This window comes from Scyliorhinus canicula, chromosome 2 (assembly GCF_902713615.1).
Source record: "Scyliorhinus canicula chromosome 2, sScyCan1.1, whole genome shotgun sequence".
Lineage (NCBI taxonomy): Eukaryota > Metazoa > Chordata > Chondrichthyes > Carcharhiniformes > Scyliorhinidae > Scyliorhinus > Scyliorhinus canicula.
This window is the reverse complement of record NC_052147.1, coordinates 47,895,284-47,915,353: the sequence shown is the minus strand read 5'-3', so window position 1 is coordinate 47,915,353 and position 20,070 is coordinate 47,895,284. Positions and strand designations below refer to the sequence as shown.

General features: G+C 46.2%; 1 protein-coding gene across 1 annotated transcript in view; it reads right to left on the bottom strand.

Annotated features, from left to right (window-relative positions):
- The window catches only part of mark3a (MAP/microtubule affinity-regulating kinase 3a), a 236,405-nt gene that overhangs the window by 89,188 nt on the left and 127,147 nt on the right, over positions 1-20,070 (bottom strand).

The window sequence follows — 20,070 nt, the reverse complement described above, 5'->3', positions numbered from 1 at the left end:
TATAATACACATCTGAGTATAGTTAACTATCAATCCCCAACATTTGTTCACTTTATTACCTTAAACTATTAGATATTTAACATCCCATTGACAGAACAAATTAGATACTAACAGATTCCCCTCTTTTCTTGACTTAAATTGATATACAAACAAAAACTATTCACAAGAAAAACAGCAAAGTGAGGTTGTCATAGAATCCCTACATCGCAGAATGAGGTTATTTGGCCAACAAGTCTGCACCGAGCCTCTGAAGAGCACCCCTGTAAGGCCCAATCCCCCACCCTATCCTTGTAGCCCCACCTAGGGCAATTTAGCATAGCCAATCCACTAACCTGCACATCTTGGACTGTGGGAGGGAATCAGAAATCCACGCAGACATGGGAAAGAATGTGCAAACTCCACACAGTCACAGAGGTCAATGCTAACACTGTGCTGCCAATATTTGGTTATTTTAAAAAAAAAATTTAGGGTACCCATCCATTTTTTTCCAATTATGGCACAATTTAGCATGGCCAATCCCCTACCCTGCCTTGGTTGTGGGGGCAAAAACCCACGCAAACACGGGGGAAAATATGCAAACTCCACACGGACAGTGACCCAGAGCCAGGATCGAATCTGGGACCCCCGGTGTTGTGAGGCAGCAGTGCTAACCACTGTGCCGCCAATATTAGTTACCTTATTATACAATCAATCTTAACATAAAACATATTTCCCACCTTGAAAAGCAAAACAAAACATTTTACCAAGGTTACAACATGAAACATCCTTGTTCTCATAAACCATTATAACACACGGTGTCCCTTTTGAGGCTATCTAACAATTTCTTTGGACAAGCAGTTCTTTTCGAGAAACAATCAGACAACTGGTAACTTATGTTGACCCATTTTCCTTTTGAAATTTCCTTCCTTTCCAAATCTCATACATGCGAGATTAATCCGCAACCTCTTTATTATCCGACACCTTTTGCCGAATGACGTTGTCCCAGAGTGAATGGTTTTCCATATAAGCATTCTATAGACACATTTTCTCCTGGAAGCTCCTTAACAGTTCCTTTAAAATACTCAATAAATGCATAGCCATATCGGTCACTTCTACCAGTGCGAGTGCCTCTGCAGATAAGGTGCTTTATAAACTACCCTCCTTATTTCTTTAATTTCCACGCTAATGGATAATATTCTTCCCACTAATAATTATAAGGAATCCTGCTGTACTTGAATAACCATTGGGAAAGTTAGTGTTAGGGGTCACCCAGGTCTAAGAATCTGAGCGTACGTTCTTCTAAACTTTTATTTCTTCAATACTTAATTTGATTTTAAACACACCCTCAACAGTAGCATATTTCAGCATGGTGTTCAATTCTAAAACATCATGGCATGCACCAATCTAGTTTTGCATGCATAACCAGTTTAACTGCTCATAAGCTGCTTAATCAATCTGCTTCTCGTGGTGTTGTAGTCTTCCTTTTGTGAGGATCTGGCTGATTCATTGGGATCTATTAACATTCTCTCGGTAAAACTGTTGAGTGATTTACACTGCCTCATGTCCAATCCATTTACTTAAAGCTCTAGATGCTCAACTTCCATTTTGAATTCTTTTATAATTTTATCTATTAAACTTTCTCAATGTTGCAGATCTCCGCCACAGGAAATTATCTACGTGCATTAAAAAAATGCCTGCTAGTTTCATTCATAGTTCCACTAATATATTGCTTGAATTTGTTCACCTTGCAAAAAATGCTGCATGACGTCAATGGATGTACATTTCCATGAGTGTGTCACTAAAAGTGCTAGGAAAATGCTCACACTTACTTTCCTGCTGATGGTGGACGTCTACTCTGAGTTCCTGGTCACACAGCTCGCTCCTCAATCCCCCAAGCTACAGGTCTAGCCTTAGCTTTGAACATACCAACGGAGAGTACTTTCTCCACAGCATCAATTGTGGGACAATGCTGGCTGTCCTTTACCTGATACCTCAGTGTAAACGTTGAACTGTCTCTAGCTGTTTGCCCCCTTCACCAATTTACCATCTAACTTGTTAGTAGCCACTAGAGAATCATTATCATATGGGCGCCTATTTCTTGTGTTGCTCCTCGCCTGTTCTTTGGTCCTTGCACTTTGTCCCCTACTAGATCTCCTGTCTCTATCTGGATTGCTTTTATTCGCCTGTAGCTCCAATAACTAGACTTCCTTTCACATGACCTTGATCTTCTCCTTGGGCTGTGATCACCGTTAGGCCCAATGTTTGAATTTGCACCATGTTCCTGCTTTCCATGGCTTTTACTTCCTTCTGCCAATCCATAGATCTGATATTCTGTCCCTTGCGTTGTACGCTTCAGCCAGTTTTTTGTTATTGCCCTGTGGCCTTTCCTGCCTTTCTTACTAGATGGCTTCCCCCACTCACTAGCCCTTCCTGGTATACCAAGTCACCCTATTTCCAACTTTTAATCTTTTGGATAAATGGCCCCTATCCTGATCTTCACTGTCAATTGTCTACTCTCAGTTAGCTCATTCTGTGCCATATCCATTGTTCTACAGGTCTGACATATATATGCGAGAGAAATGCAAGGTGCATCTTCAGCTTGTATCATCTCTTCAGGTTCTGTCAATGCGTATCAGTGCCAGTAAGCCACAAGAAATGTATTCTCACAGTTTGGTTACCATGTCGCGAGATCATCACTTTACATCAGAACCTATAACATTTCCTGGACTCTCCATTCTTTCTGCCCTTCTCTTTTACGCCACGTCACTGAGTTTAAAATTCTTTTTGACGGCCTGATTTGAGACCCTCAAACTCTGCTGATTTTTTCTGAAACTGTCGCCTTAATCATGCTCTCCTATGGCTTCCTGTGCCATATGTAGGTGGAGGTCGCACGTTGTGTAGCTCCTGCTAGTTTCTGTTTTTTGGCCCTATATGCCCAGTTTGGGAGGATTTCTTTCGAATGATTACGTTGGAATGTCTGAGGAGGTTGTGGATAACGAAGTTCCAGAAAAGGAATCAGGGGAAAGGGGGCAAACGAAAGTCCTTTGGCGAGGGTGGTTGTGATTCCAACAGGAGGAGGTTGGTGGTTGCTAGTTCCTCGTGAGGGAACGCTCAGGTGGAAAAGCTGACTGAATGGTATTGGGGGAATTGAGTGGCTGCTCTTCCTCACCTAGCATTTTTGACATGCATTGGAAGAGATGATGACCTTGTTCAAGTAGTGGGTGGATGAGACTCTTGCCCCGATAAATGGTGGCTTTGACGAAGGCGCTGACGGAGGTGCAGGAGCCAGGAGAGGCGCTGAAGGGGGTGGAGAGGCATTGTCACAGCACAGCGACCAGTTGACCTCGATGGGTGAGGAGCTGCGGAGGGTGGTGCAGAGCAATAAAGGAGAGCCAATGTGGAGGGCCTGCAGAATAGGTCATAAAGACAGAATTTGAGGATCATGGGAATAGCCCAAGGGGTTGGAGGTCCGGAGGCTGACTGAGTACTTTGCGGAGATGTTTGTTAAGTTGATGGGGAGGGGAATTTACGAATTGGACAGGGCCCATCGGTCCCCCTGGCCAAAGCCAAAGACGAATGAACCACCGAGGGTTGTGATAGTCCTGCTTCCACAGCTACCAGGTGAAGAAGAAAGTCTTGAGATGGGCGAAGCAGAATCGAGAGATGAAGTGGGAAGGCATTGGTATTCGAATATACCAAGGTCTTATGGCGAACTGGCGAGAAGGGAGCGCCTTTGGTCGGGTGAAAGCACATTGTATAGTAGCAACGTGACGTTGAAGTGGTCTAACCCGCGAAGTAGAGGTGACTCACAACTTGAAGAACTTTTTGCTGGGAGAGCTACCGCTTAAGATGATGGCGAGGAGCTTTCGCTATTTGGGCATACAGGTGGCTAAGAGTTGGGGATGCCCTGCACAAGCTCAATCTAGCGCGGCTGGTGGATCAGATGGAGGAGGACTTTAGAGGTAGACATGCTGCCGCTTTCCCTGGCGGGCAGGGTGGCAATCCGTGAAAGATGACGGTCCTCCCCCAGGTTCTTGTTCGTCTTCCAGTGCTTTCCCATCCTCATCCCCAAGTCCTTCTTCAGGCGGGGTGAACAGGATTATTACAGGATTTGTGTGGGCAAAACAAGACCCCGCGTGTTAAGAGACTGTTCTTAGAGTGCAGTCGAGGGGGGGGCTGGCGCTGCCGAACTTTTGCAGCTATGATTGGGCAGCGAATATATCCTGATTCGGAAATGGGTAGTAGAGGGATGGGTGGAAACGGTTGGAGAAGGCGTCTGCAGGGATACTAGCTTGGGGGCATTGATAATGGCACCGCTGCCGCTCCCGTCCGACACGGTACAACCACGAGCCCGTGGGGATGGCGACATTGAGGATCGGGGGTCAGTGGAGACGGCACAGACGGGAGGTAGGGGCCTCAGTTTGGACCCCGATACGGAACAATCACAGGTTTGTTCCAGGTAGAATAGACGGTGGGTTCCTAAGCTGGCACAGAGTGGTATAAAAAGAATGGGGGACTTGTTTTATTGACGGGAACTTTTGCGAGCCTGAGGGCACGGGACAGAGAAATTTGGGTTGCTCCAGGGAACCCCTTTAGGGTACACTGCAGGTCAGGCTTTCGTGAGGAAGCAGGTGGGGGAATTTCCGCTGCTACCGGCCCGGAGGATACAGGTCAGGGTGGTCTCGGGCGTGTGGGTAGGGAACAGAAAGGTATCGGACATACAGCAGGAACTGCAGGAGGCCTCGGTGGAAGAGCTGAAGGGCAAGTGGGAGGAGGAGCTGGATGAGGGCCTGTGGGCAGACGCCCTGGGCAGGGTCAATTCCTCATCTTGTGCCAGGCTTAGCCTGGTTCAGTTTAAGGTGGTGCACCGGTGGGCGCATATGACAGTGGCGAGAATGAGCAAGTTCTTCAGGGTGGAGGACAGTGTGTGAGGTGTTGAGGGAGCCCAGCAAACCATGTCCATATGTTTTGGGCACTTACAGAATGTTGGAGAGGCTCGGGAAAGACTATGTCCAAGGCCTTGGACATTCGGGTAAAGGCGAGCTGGGGGAGCAATATTTGGGGTGTCAGAAGATCCGGGATGCTGGAGTCGAAAGAGGCCGAAGTCTTGGCCTTTGCCTCCTTGGTAGCCCGGAGACGGCTCTTGTTAATGTGGAGGACGTGAAACCCCCAAGTGTGGAGACTTGGTCAGTGACATGGCTGGGTTTCTAAGTTTGGAAAGGATAAAGTTTGCCTTAAGAGGGTTCTTGCAGGGGGTTCTCCAGGCGGTGGCAGCCGTTCCTTGACTTTCCTCGCGGAAGTTAAGTGGAGGTCAGCAGCAGCAGCAACCCAGAGGGGGGGTGTAAGGGCAGATACCCCACTTTGTTTTGTTAAGTGTTAATTCGTTTTCTTTATTATTACTATTATGTTTTTTGTTGTTTTCTTTCTGTAGTGTTTGTAAATTTTGTAAAAATTTTGAATAAAAAACAATTGAAAAAAACTTTGAAGACTTTATTTGAGAACGGCAAGAGGTTTGTGAAGGCTGAAGGACTGGGACAGAATGAGTTTGGACTTGCTGATGTTGACTGTGATCCTTTTCTTTTTCGATGCTGTCCCTCTTGTTTTTTCTTGTTATTTGGGGGTTGTTGTTTATTTTGGGTGGGTAAGGAGGGATTGGGTTTTGCAGGGATTGGCTGGGATGTTGTGTGCTTTCTTCATGTTGGGTTGTGGATTATGGGGTGGGGAGTTTGGAAGGTTTGGGCGTAGGGGGGATTGGGTGTTGTTTTGTTGTGTGTGGGTGGGTGGGTGGAGATCTGCCAGAGGCTACCTCGCTAGCAAATGCAGGTTGGCTATTAACGGCAGCAAGGTGGGAGGAGGGACAGAGGGATGAAACTGGGTGAGGTGTTTTGAATGGAAGTGTTTGGGGGGATTCTGGGAAGGGCGGATGGGCCAGGGCTCACCGTGACTAGGGCTACAGCTTGGTTCCACCTGATGTGAGCTTTGAGTCACTGACCCGGGGGGGGGGGGGGGGGGGTGGGGGGGGGGGGGGGGGGGGGGGGGGGGGGGGGGGGGGGTGGGGTGGTGGGGTGTCAACTTTTTTGTAATGGGAAGGCAGGGGTGAGGGAGGCAAAGTATTCGGCGATATGATCTCGGACCATGCTTCATGGGTGGATGTGCTCCTGGAGAAAGGGTCAGTCCAAAAGCTGCATGGAGATTGATTGGGACTGTTGACAGACCTGAATTTTGGTACTAAATTGGGGAGGGTGATCGAAGATTATGTGGGATTTAATCGTAATGGGGAACGTTTCACCGTCAGTGGTATGGGAAAGCGCTGAAGGCTAGTGAAGGGTGAGGTTATTTAATTTAAGGCGCAGGGGATAGGGAGGCGAGGGATGAACGGCAACAGTTGATAGAGGAGATTTTGGAAATAGATGGGAGGTATGAAGAGGACCTGGATCTTCTGGGTAAGGAGAAAGGAGTTACAGACGAGGTTCGATCTTCTGTCTAGGGGAAGGTAGTTCGGCAGCTGAGAAGGGCGAGGGTGGGTCATACATCAGCATGGGGAGAAGGCCAGCCGCATGCTGGCGGGCCAGCTCCACAGGAAAGCAGCGGCGAAGAAGATGGTTTGGGTCAGAGGCGTGTGAGAAGGTGGTGGCGCCAGAACCGATGAACAAGGTTTTTGAAGATTTTAAAGGGATCTGTACAGGTCAGAGCCCCTGAAGGTACGTCGGATATGAGCGTGGTTTTGGGGTGATTAGAATTTCCAGAGGTAGGGCAGAACTGGAGGAGCCAGTGGGGGTGGAAGAAATGCAGGACCGATAGGGAAGATGCAGACGTAAGGCACAGGGGTCGGATGGTTTCCCATGTAATTTTATAAAAAGTTTAAGTATAATTTGGCGGCGCAGTTGGTAGACATTTTTGAGACGTGTAGTTAGGGGATGCCTCGACAGAAATGATGGGTCAGGCATTCATTTCGTTGTCGTTTAAAAAGGATAAGGATCCGGTGAGTGTGGGTCATATAGGCCCATATCTCTGTTGAATATGGAAGCCAAGATGCTGGTGAAAGTTCTTCCTTTGAATTTGGAAGAGCGCCTTCCGAAGGCGATTGGGGAGGATCAGACGGAGTTCGTTAAGGTAGGCAGCTGTCGGGGCAGCACAGTGGCGCAGTGGTTAGCACTGCAGTCTCACGGCGCTGAGGTCCCAGGTTCAATCCCGGTCCCGGGTCACTGTCCGTGGGGAGTTTGCACATTCTCCCCGTGTCTGCGTGGGTCTCACCCCCACAACTGAAATGATGTGCAGGGTAGGTGGATTGGCCACGCTAAATTGCCCCTTCATTGGGAAAAATGAATTGGGTTCTCTAAATTTATAAAAAAATAAATAAAAAAAAAAGGGTAGGCAGCTGTCATCGAAAATGCGGTGGCTGCTGAATGTGGTGTTTTTTCTGGCAGAAGGGAAGGATTTGGAGGTGGAGGTGGTGGTGGCCTTGGGTACGGAGAAGGCATTGATCGGGTGGAGTGGAGCTATCTGTTTGCAGTGTTGGAGAAGTTGGGGGTTGGGCCTAAGTTGAAGGCATGGGTGAAATTGTTGTACAAGGACCCGATGGCGTTAGGGCGGCATGGTGGGGCAGTGGTTAGCAGTGCGGCCTCTCGGCCGGGTTCCCGGTTCAATCCTGGCCCTGAATCACTGTGTGTGTGGAGTTTGCACATTCTTCCCGTATCTGCGTGGGTTTTCATCCCCACAACCCAAAGGGTAGTGGATTGGCCACGCTAAAATTACCCCTAATGGAATGAAAAAGAATGGACACTTTAAATGTATATTAAAAAAAAAATTTAATGGCGTGCATTGCGAATGAATGATATGAATTCGGGGAACTTTCCGCTTCATTGGGGAACGGGGCGGGATGCTCCATGTCCACCCTTCTGTTTCTGCTGCGACAGAGCCCTTGGAATTGCGCTGAGGTGCTCGGATTTATGGATGGGGATAGTGGGGGGCAAAGAGGAGGAGAGCACAGGGTGTCTCTCTAAGCAGATATTTGCTGTTATACATTTCGGACCTGAGCTCTTTGGTGGGAGTCAAAATGGGACTACGTCATAGATTTGGGCCGTTTTGGGATACAATTTGAATTTGTGGAAACGTGAGTATTTTGTGGTGTCTACTCCAGGTGTGAGAGTTGCCATTTCAGGTATTTGGGGGTGCAGATGGCACGGGATTGGGCGCGGCTTTGTAACTGAACTTAAAAGTCTGTTTGGGAGAGTGAAAGCGGATTTATTGAGGTGGGATAGTCTTCCCCTGTTAAGATGAACATTTTGCTGCCGTTTTTATTCTTATTTCAATACCTGCTGCTCTTTTTGTTGGAGTTACTTTTAAGGGGGTTTAAAGGTTGGTTTCGTCATTTGTTTGGGCAGGGAAGGCGGCCGAGATAAGAAAGGTGGCACTTCTGAGGAGCCAACAGTTGGGAGGTTGGGCCTTCCAACCTTGTTGTATTATTACTGGGCGGCGAACACGGAGAAGGTGCGGGGCTGAAATACAGAGGCTCAGGCTTTATTGGGTTTCTTGTAGGTGTCAAGGCTGGCAGGCGCTGGCGACACCACAACTTCAATTTTTCCCAGAGAAGAGGATTCGGGAAGATCCTGTGCTGATTGCCACATTGAAGATTTGGAGGCCATTTACGGTAACACTAGGCTGGGAGAGGGGTCGAGGCTGATCCGATCCGGGGAAATCATGGATTTGAGCCGGGGAGGATGGATGCAAGGTTTCAGGGACGGGAAGAGAGAGTGGTGAAGGAGGATGAAGAATTTGTTTTTGGACGGGTGGTTTGCAAGTTTGGAGGAGTTTGAGGGGAAGTTTGGGTTTCTGCGTGAGGAGGGTTTTTTTTGGTAAATGCAGGTTTAGGACTTTGCTAGGAAGGTTTTTCCGCCCTTTCCGATAGTGCCTGCCTCCTCATTGTTGGAGGAAGTGCTGTTCGGTAATGGCGTTGGAGGGTGGGGTGGTCTTGGGGATTCATGGGAGGATTTTGGAGGAGGATAAGGAGTTTATGGAGGGGGTCAAGGCCCAAGTGGGAGGAGGAGTTGGGGGATGGTGCTGGAGGGGGGACTGTGGTGTGAGGTGCTGCAGAGATGATGCCTCAACCTCGTGTACTATTCTTGGAGTGATACAGTTTGAGGTGGTGCACAGGGCCCATTTGACGAACAAGGATGAGCTGGCCGTTTGAGGATAGTAGAGGATACTTGCGAAAGGTGTGGGAGGGCCCGGCTAATCATGTGCACATGTTCTGGTCCTGCTCGAAAGTGGAGAATTTTGGGGTCGTTTTTCAGCACCATGGTGGCGATCCTGCATGTGGATTTGGAGGTGGATCCCCTAGGGGCAATATTTGGACCTGCTGGAGTTGCAGACGGCAAGGGGGGGGGGGGTGGGGGGTTGGTGGGGGGGTTGGGGGGGGGGCAGATGTTTTAGCCCTTGCCTCATTGATCGTTCGTAAGCAGGTTCTGTGGGGTTTGGAAGTCAGCTTCTCCACCCTGTGCCTCTGTGGGGAATCTAATGGTGTTCTTGCATCTTGAGACGGTGAAATTTGCCCCAAGGGGGGCAAATGAGGGGGTTCCACAACGAGATGGGTTTTTGTTTATTTTGCATTTCAGGGAGCTAGTTACCGTCAACTGTTGGGGGGGGGGGGGGGGGGGCTGTGGTTGTGGTGGGGGTGGTGGGGGGGGGGGAAGAGAGGTTGTGGTTGGTACAGGGTTAATGTACTTGGGGCGGGTATGTTTTGTTTTGTAAAATGTTAAAATGCTAAAAATTTGAATAACAGTACTTTTTAAAAAATGCTCTCAAACGCACAGCACAGGAATCAGGCCCTTCGGCCCTCCAGCATGCGCCAATCACGTGTCCTATCTAGACCAACCGCCTATATCCTTCTATAAAACCCCGGGCGTGTTCATGTGTCTATCAGATAAGTCTTAAAGGTGCGCTAACACATCTGCCTCAATCACCTCCCTTGTCAATGCATTCCAGGCCACCACCACCCTCTGTGTAAAAAAACGGTCCCCCGCACATCTGCACGAACCTATTCCCCCATCTTGAACTTGTGCCCCCCTGTAATTGTCAATTTCTGTCCTGGGAAAAAAGCCTCCAACTGTTCACCCTATCTCACCCCCTCATAATTCTATAAACTTCTATCAGGCCCCCCCCCGGCGAATGCCTAGCGGACAGACACCCGAGGGGACAGTAAGAGCGCTGACCATGTACAGATGCCGTGGAAGCAATTCACCAGCCTGTTGTCGAACTGATTCCACCAACGAATGAAAAAGCAAGAGGGGGTAAGGGGCAGAGGGGAACAACAGTTCGGAATGCAAGGCAGGGAAGCCGGATGGAACAAGAATGGCATGAAGGGAGTGACCAAAGTCCAGGGACCCCATAACCAGGGCCTCAACATTAATACCTGCACAATTGCTTTGTTGTTCCCTCCTGGGCTTATATATAGGAATATAGAACAGGGGCTAGTTTAGCACAAGGCTAAATAGCTGGCTTTCCAAGCAGACCAAGGCAGTGCCAGCAGCACGGTTCAAATCCCGTACCAGCCTCCCCAAACAGGTGCCGGAATGTGGCGACTAGGGCTTTTCACAGTAACTTCTATTGAAGCCTACTTGTGACAATATGCAATTTTCATTCATTTTTTTTCAATCACTGTTTCTTTATGTACACGCATACACACACAGGTCTAGGTCCTCATATTGCTTGTTTGTAATTCTTCTTTTGTATAAATGTTTGTATTTAATATTCAAACAATCTGGAAATTCTGCTAGCATTGAATCCTATGTTTTGGTGTCACTGCTGAAGAGCCCATTTGTGCCACAAAAGCAGCGGAAATTAATGCTTTCCCAGGCATTTTTTAAGGCTTCTGACAATTGATCCAAAAGCATTTTTTTTCTTTGACTCTAACTTCAGTTAAAGCAAAGAGCCTATCCATTTTTGATATCATAGCGCAGTTCAATAACTTGAAGGCAAGTACTGATTTATGAATTTCCAAGTGGAATCACTGCAATCCCGTATATAGTAGGTTAAACTCCTTGATGTATTCTTCAACAGCAGAATCATCCATTTTTCTAAAATTATCAAGTATGACCAGCCTTCCCAGGCATCTTTCATAAAAATTTCATCCATGAATATCAATAGTGCATCCACATTCTTCGTTGTCCAGTTTCCTGTGGGTCTAGTTCAGGGAACACTTTGCAGCGGATCTCACTCCTGGCAGGAAGTCCGAAAGTGCCAGAGTCATCCCTTGCTTTAATTTTCAGTAGACATGGGCAGCACGGTAGCACAAGTGATTAGCACTGTGGCTTCACAAGCGCCAGGGTCCCAGGTTCGATTCCTTGCTGGGTCACTGTCTGTGCGGAGTCTCCCCAGTGTCTGCTTGGGTTTCCTCCGGGTGCTCCGGTTTCCTCCCACAGTCCAAAGATGTGCAGGTTAGGTGGATTGGCCATGATAAATTGCTCTTCCGTGTCCAAAAAGGTTAGGATGGGGTTATTGGGTTATGGGGATAGGGTGGAAGTGAGAGCTTGAGTGAGTCGGTGCAGACTCGATGGGCCGAATGGCCTCCTTCCGCACTGTATGTTCTATGTCTATACCTTGTATTCATTTAGTAACTGTATTTTTCCATTGATCACAAAGTCCAATTTCACAAAACAGTGGTGGAAAATCATATCCTGGCCACCCTATTCCCGGTTTCAGTCAGTTTCCCAAGTCTTCTCTCCAAAGAAAACTCCAACTCTAACCCTCTGTCTGAAGTAAATCTTGGTCTCAAACCTTCACTTTCAACCATCCTCTGCTACAAATATCAGAGAATTCTCGAACCTGAATGTGAAGATGACACATGAGACGAGGATGCTTTGAGAGAGACTGTTCATTGTTCACACACAGAGCTTACTTCGCCAATCCATACCACAGTGCTCGCTGATTCTTCTCAAATACACATCTGAGTATGATTAACTAATCAATACCCAACACCTGTTCACTTTATTACATTAAACTACTGGTATTTACATCCATCAACTGAATCTATTAGATACAAGCCAGAGACTGGCTGCCTCACAGAATCCCTACAGTGCAGAAGCAGGCCATTCGGCCCATCGAGTATGCACCGACCCGCTGAAAGGGTACCCTACCTCGGGGTCAAACCCCCCCCACCTTATCCCCTTAACCCAGTAACCCTAGCTAACCTAACTCCTAACCTTTTGGACACTAAGGGTGAATTGATCATTGCCAATTCACCGAACTGGCCACCATCTGGACTGTGGGAGGAAACTGGAGTACCCGGTGGAAGCCCACGCAGACATGGGGAGACAGTGCAAACTCCCGAGGTGGGAATTGAACCCAGGTCCCTGGAGCTGTGAGGCAGCACTGCTAACCACTGTGCCGCCCCAAATGTGGAAACTGACGTTTTTTCTGCAGATGATAGCATCTCGGACTAGTTTTTGGATGAGAAAAACAACTGGATGGATAATGAATGGGTCCTTGAAAGACCCGAGAGCTAATGAAGTGAAGCCTAGAAGGGAAGCCACTGCTGAGATGTTCTGCTCTGATGGTACATTGTGAAGGAAGTCTGATACAAATAGTGGTACGGTGAGTTGCCTGGTGAGTCCATTGTCTGGACTGTCCCATTTTGTTATGCTAAATTATCTGATAAATACACATAAGGATGACTAATGTGAAAATTCAAATACCCTTACAGTACAAGATGCCCTAATTTCAGGGTTGTGCTTAAAATATTGCTGGAACCGTGAAAGCCTTGAATTCACAAATATTATGTGAATGCATGGTAGTGCAGTGGTTAGCATTGTCGCTTCACAGCTCCAGGGCCCCAGGTTCGATTCCCGCTTGGATCACTGTCTGTGTGGAGTCTGCACGTTCTCCATGTATCTGTGTCGGTTTCCCCCCACAGTCCTAAAGATGGGCAGCACGGTAGCATAGTGATTAGCACAGTCGCTTCACAGCGCCAGGGTCCCAGGTTCAATTCCCGGCTGGGTCACTGTCTGTGCGGAGTCTGCATGGGTTTCCTCCGGGTGCTCCGGTTTCCTCCCACAGTCCCAAAGATTTGCAGGTTAGGTGGATTGGCCATGATAATTGTCCTTAGTGTCCAAAAAGGGTAAGTGGGGTTACTGGGTTACGGGATAGGGTGGATACATGGGCTTGAGTAGGGCGCTCTTTGTAAGGGACGTGGCAGACTCGATGGCCGAATGGCCATCCTTCTGCACTGTAAATTCTATGATTCTATGTGCTGTTAGGTATTTGGACATTCTGAATTCTCCCTCCGAGTGCCTGAACAGGTGCTGGAAATGTGGCGACTAGCGGCCTTTCACAGTAACTTCATATCGTTTCACAGTAACTTCATTGCAGTGTTAATATAAGCCTACTTGTGACAATAAAGATTATTACGAATGCGGTATGTTGGGCCATTAATTGTACTTGAGGAAGCAATCTTCATTATATACCAATCTTCATTATACCAATCTTCATAAGGTGAGTAATTAAATTTGCAAAACGCATATATATAGCTTCAAACAGACCTATTTGCAACATGAAACCGATTGTTTGCATGCATGCTGGCAAAATTCTATTGGATATTTGAGAAACTGGGATAAGTTCCAGGCTTTTAACTTTGATGTGCAGTTGTCAAATGAACAATGCAATGCAATTTTCCTAAAAAGCAATGGCGAACCACTGTCTAGGAACAAGGACACTGGACTGCATTAATCTGCCATACTAGAACAGGTTACTCATGAGCTGTGCAGTGTGAAACAAAAACCATAGTGCACATTCACCTAATCACTTCAAGAGATGGCACATTCTTTTCATCATCAGCATCTCTGCAAGTAGCTGCGAGAACAATAGCGCTCAGAGAAACCGACTGTGAATAATGAAGACTTGGTAACACATCCTCAAGAGCTGCAAGGATATCTTAGCTAAGTGTCATACAAATAGCGATACTGCATGAATAGCAGAAATTTGTTCATGCAAAGTTATTGCTGGAAAGATAAATAGACACAAACACATGCGGAATTACAAACATGGTCCCGAAAGCCATGTCTGAACGAAAATTTGAATTAGGTTAACTCCATGAAATATCAAATTGTGATGGAAAACTACATTCTAGCAGACATAGTCGGTGTCAAAGCAATCTTAAAAAAAGACACATGACAATGTTGTCATCTCAAAAGATAAATATTTCATATAGTTTGATCTCTCTCGCAAACTTTACTGACTATCGCTTTAGAACTAAAGATTTATTATTAACTTCAATTCTATTACATGAAGATGGGCTCAACAGGTCAATGTGATGTCTCTAGTGTATGAGAGAAGAGAGTTAGCAGGCTTCCTGCTTTTTGTTGTGGGTGTGTTTCTCATTTCAGCCTGCACTGCTGGCTAGCTGCAATGCAAAAAGGAAAGTCAAATGTGTAAGTCTCTCCCTGTCAGTACACAGCCTCTTCACCTGCAAGTCCTCTGCAGTCTCTCTTCATGGTAACACATGGAGACATGTCCAACATTAGATGTGATTCGGAGTGTGCCAAGAGTTACACTGACAACCAATTTAAGATCACTCTTAACTTTCATGTGGCTCAGACACTTTCTAGAAGCTACATATATTAATACATGGGGCCTTGACATTGCAGACACAAAGAACACGCACACGCATTGCACCTTTTGACAGCCATTCCCTGGTTGATTTCCCTGGGACAATGTGTTGGCCAATCAGTTAACATGCCTGGTTTGAGTTTTTGAAAAGCTGGGCAGTTATGGCAGTTATTAGTTAACTGGTGCATTCTTCATGGCAGCAACTCCAGCAATTAGAGTCCACTTGCCAACCAATCAGCACTCTCTTTTCATGCAGCATAAACTGTTGTTCCCTTTACAATTTGATATTTTTACAATTGTCTTGATGAGTGCAAGACTAAAAGTTTCAACAACTTGCCTTTTTTCAGAAAAATTAAGTTCTGTGCTACAAAAGTAAGATGCAGCAAGGTCTTTGATTGGCAAGCCAGAACATCAGGGCCTGTGCAGGGGATTGAGTCATCTTGCCAACTGGTTAACACATTCGCACAAGAGAACGGTGATTGACATGGAACTCGATAGGCTGAACACCGAAATATCATTCCTGCAAGAGTCGAAGCTCGCCAAGATAGATGGCTGAAAATAAAGCGTTACACATTCACCCAGCAGGAGATGTATTCAGAGGAAATGGGCGAGCAGGATATAGGCTTTACTGTGAGGAACTCGCCACTCCCAATGATAGAACTCCCACAAATAGTTCAGAACCCGAGAACACAAGAAACAGGAGCAGGGGTAGACCAAATGACCCATTGAGCCGGCCCCAGCATCAATATGATCAACTGCCCCAGCATCAATATAATCAAGGGTGGTTTCGGGCTTCAACTTTCCTGTCTGTTCCTTAATTCCTGAGGCACCAAAACTCCATCTTACCCAGCCTTAACTGCATTCAATGATGGAGCATTTACAACTCCCTGGGGGAGAGAATTTCACAGATTCACCACCCTTTCAGTGAATAATTTCCCCTCACCTCAGTCCTAAATGATTAATTAACTCCTAGTATTGTGTAATGAAGTGATCTAGGAAAGCTTTATCCCCAGTCAGCTCAACAACATACTTTTCCAAGAAACGGTCACAAAGATATTCTACAAACTCATCTTCTGAACCACTCTTGCCAATTTGATTATCCCAATCTATAAGAAGATCAAAGTCCCCCACAATTATTGCAATGCCTTTGTTGCAAGCATATAATTATTTGTATAACGCTCCATCCAATGGTATAAACTACTCACACCAGTGTTTTCAAACTCTTGCTATTCATAATTTTCACCCAAACTTATTCAACTTCATGACCTTGAGGACAGATCCATTCTCACTAGTGTCCTGTGTCATCCTTTGATATCAAGTCCACCCCTCTTCCTTTGCCATTGTGTGTGTCTTTCTGAAACATTGTGCACCCTAGAATATTTATTGCCAATCCTTGATCACCTTGTTACCATATCTCTGATTGGATCCAAACCATTTACTTCTACTTGTCCCACTTGTGCCATTTATCTCATTGCAGATAAAGAACCTTTCATTTTGTTTATTTCTATTCCTTACAATGGATCTTATTTGCTGATGCAGAATTTACTTGAACTCTCTTTCCTTTCCTGTCCCACTCTGCATGTTTTCCCTACGTTGGTATACTGTTCTTATGCCTTGATCTTTTTCTTTGGATTTCTAAATCTTCCTTCACCCAAAACCATCCCCCCACCCAGTTTAAAGCACTGTTCGCAGCCCTAGTTATATTACTGACCAGGGCACTGGTCTCAGTCCAGCTCAAGCGCAGCCCATCCCAATAGAATAACCCAACATTCCTTGAGTACTAATGTCAGCACCCCATTAATCAAAACCCCTTCTTCCAATATCACACTTCGAGCCACACATTTAATTCTCTAATCTGACTGCCGCTAAGCCAATTGGCATGTGGGACAGGTAAAAATCTAGAGATGAGGTTCTGCATTTTAATCTGAACCCTAATTCATCAAAAGCTCTTTGTAGATCATCATTCCTGGTTCTATCTACGTTATTGGTTCCCACATGCATCACGATAACTGGATTTTTGGCTCCCCACTTTCACTTAAAGTTCCTCGCTAGCCTTGAAATGTCCTTAATTCTGGCACCAGGCAGGCAAAACAGTCTTCAGAGTTCCTGGCCGTGGCTGCAGAAAACAGGATCTATCCCCCAACTACATTGTCTCCTACCATTACCACATTCCTCTTTGCTACCCCCACTTGTATTAGCACCCTTCATCATGGTGCCATGGTCACTCCTTTCATCCAGCTTGCAGTCCCATTTCCTCATTCATACAGGTAGCAAGCACCTCATACCTGTTGAAAAAGGTCAGGGGCTGAGACTCCTCCATCATAACATGCTCAAGCCTGGAGATTGTCTAGGTTTTGCTGCACTGAGACATGGGCTGCTTCAGTATCTGAGGAGATGCAAATGGTGCTGAACATTGTGCAATGATCAGCAACCCAATGATGCAAGGCAGCTCATTGCTGAAGCAGCTGGAGATAGTTGGGCCGAGGACACTACCCTGAGGAATTCCTGCAGTGATTTCCTGGAGCTATGACTCACTTCCAGCAACCACAACCAACTCCCTTGTAGGAAGATGATGCCAATCAGTGTCGAGTTGTTTTCTCCCGATTCCCATTGACTCCAGTTTTGCTAGGACTCCTTGATGCCACACTCAGACAAATGCTGCCTTGATGTTAAGAGGAGTCGTTCTCACTTCACCATGTTTGGATAGAGGTTGTACTGAGGTCAGGAGCTGATGTGACCCTGGTGGAACTCAAGCTGAACATCACTGAGCAGGCTGTTACGAAGCAAGTACCACTTGAAAACACTGTTCATGGCCCCTTCAATCACCTTACTAATGATTGAGTGGGACGATGGGGCAGTAATTAGCTGGGTTGGATTTGTCCTGCTATTTGTGTACAGGGCATACAGGAGGATAGTGTTTTAATGGGGACAAAGTAATCCGGAATTCATACTATGAGAATATGGAGGCCAGAGAAGATGGAAAGATCAAATGGGTGGACATGAATATGTGTTGGAGAGCTTACATGGAGGGTGAGATTAAGAAAGAATAGAACATAGAACATAGAACAGTACAGCACAGAACAGGCCCTTCGGCCCTCAATGTTGTGCCGAGCCATGATCACCATACTCAAACCCACGTATCCACCCTATAACCGTAACCCAACAACCCCCCCTTAACCTTACTTTTTAGGACACTACGGGCAATTTAGCATGGCCAATCCACCTAACCCGCACATCTTTGGCTAAACTATATAAAACTGTGACAAGGTGAGTTGTCAATAATTTTCTTAATATTTAACATTCTACCCATAGTCAAATACTTCCTACATCTGTTGTAGTGATTTAATGATTGTATATCCTCCATGGAAATGAAACTGCAATGTAGTGCCAGAAAATTAATCATTTGTCAGCCTTTCTGGCAGACTGTTGGAAAAAACAAGCTCACTTACTTTACGGATTCCCGTATAAGTATTGAAAACCCAATTATGTGACCTGATGAAGGGGGAGGCAGTGGCGTAGCGGTACTGTCACCAGACTGATGATCCTGATGGACTGGTGAGGCCCAGGGTAATACTTTGGGGACCCTGGTTCGAATCCTGCCACGGCAGATGGTGAAAATTAAATCCAATAAATATTTTGGAATTAAAAGTCTAATGATGACCAGAAAACCATTGTCAATTGTTACAGAAAATCCAGCTGGTCCATTAATGTCCTTTAGGGAAGGAAATCTTCCTTCCTTTAGGAAAGTACAGCTGCAGTCCTCACCTGGTCTGGCCTACATGTGATTCCAGATCCACAGCAATGTGGTTGACTCTTAAATGGCCTAGCAAGCCACTTAGTTGTACAAAACCGCTATGAAGTAAATAAAAAGGAAAGAAACAGCCAGAAACACAGTCGTCGACCTAGGCACTGGAATCAACAATGGCAAACCCAGCCCTGCAAACTCCTCCTTACTAACATCTGGTGACTTGTGCCAAAATTGGGAGAACTGTCTCACAGATTACTCAACAACCAGCCAGACAGTCATACTGACAGAATCATACCTTACATTACATCCCAACCATCTTTAGTTGCTTCATCACTGGAACTTCCTTCCAACACAAGGTCAGGTGTGGGGGTGTTCGCTTATGATTGCACAATGTTCAGCTCCATTCGCAACTCCTCAGACACTGAACCAGCCCCATGCAATGTGCCAGGCAATGACCATCGCCAATAAGGAAAAATCAAACAATCGCCCCACGACATTCAATGGCATTACCATCACTGAATCCCTCACTATTAACATCCTGGGGGTTACCATTGACCACAAACTGAACTGGACTAGCCATATAAATACTGTGGCTACAAGAGCAGGTCAAAGGCTAGAAATCCTGTCTCACCGATGACTCCCCAAAGCCTTTCCACCACCTACAATGCACAAATCAGAGTGCGATGGGATACTCCCCATTTGTCTGGATGAGTGCAGCTCCAACACACTCAAAAAGCTCGACACCACCCAGGACAAAGCAGCCCACTTGATTGGTACCCCTCCCCTCAAGCATTCACTTCCTCCACCACCAATGCACAGTAGCAGCAGTGTGTACCATCTACAAGGTGTTTGCAGGAACCCACCAAGGTTCCTTGGAAAGCATCTTCCAAACCCACGCCCACTGCCATCTAGAAGGACAAGGATAGCAAGCACATGGGAACACCACCACCTGGGGGTTCTCCTCCAAGTCACTCACTATCCTGACTTGGAAATTTATCGCCATTCCTTCACGGACGCTGGGTCAAAATCCTGGCACTCCCTTCCTAACAGCGTAGAAGGTACACCACATGGACTGCAGCCGTTCAAAGCGGCAGCTCACCACCTCCTTCTCAAGGGCAATTAGGATGGGCAACAATTAGGATGGGCTGTCCTAGCCAGCGAAGCCCACATCCCATTAAAAAATTAACCAAAAACAGAACAAAACAGCATGCAGATCAAATAATAAAGAAGAATCCAATCAGATTCAGAAGGATTTGAATCTTAGAGGTCAATAAGCTGGCTGATAGCAGTGACAATTCACAATAGCGTAGGAATAGAAATGAAAAGAAAGGTGTTCACTGAAGCAGTCACATAATGACGCCAACAAGATTTACAGGTCACTGGATAAATGTACAAACCTGACAACTCAGCACTTGGCTCAACCAAAAAAGATAGATAAAATTCTGACTGCATTAGTGGGTAGATGGGATGCAAATCAGGAAAAAAAAAGCTTTTTTGCTGTAGAAGCCTTGATCAGCATGTTTTCAGAACTGTTGAACCATTCTTTAAACCGAAGTATAAGAAAGTTAATGATGCCATTGAGAGTGCACACAAACAAACAACATCATTTGTATCCAAGTTTTAAGAAAGGTTGTTGTTGCGTACTCTTTGGCAAATAAAATTCAGGGTGATCAAATTGAAGACTGATTTGGCAAATGTTTCTAATATTAGGGGGTACAAATTAAAGACTGGAGGTGGAAGGA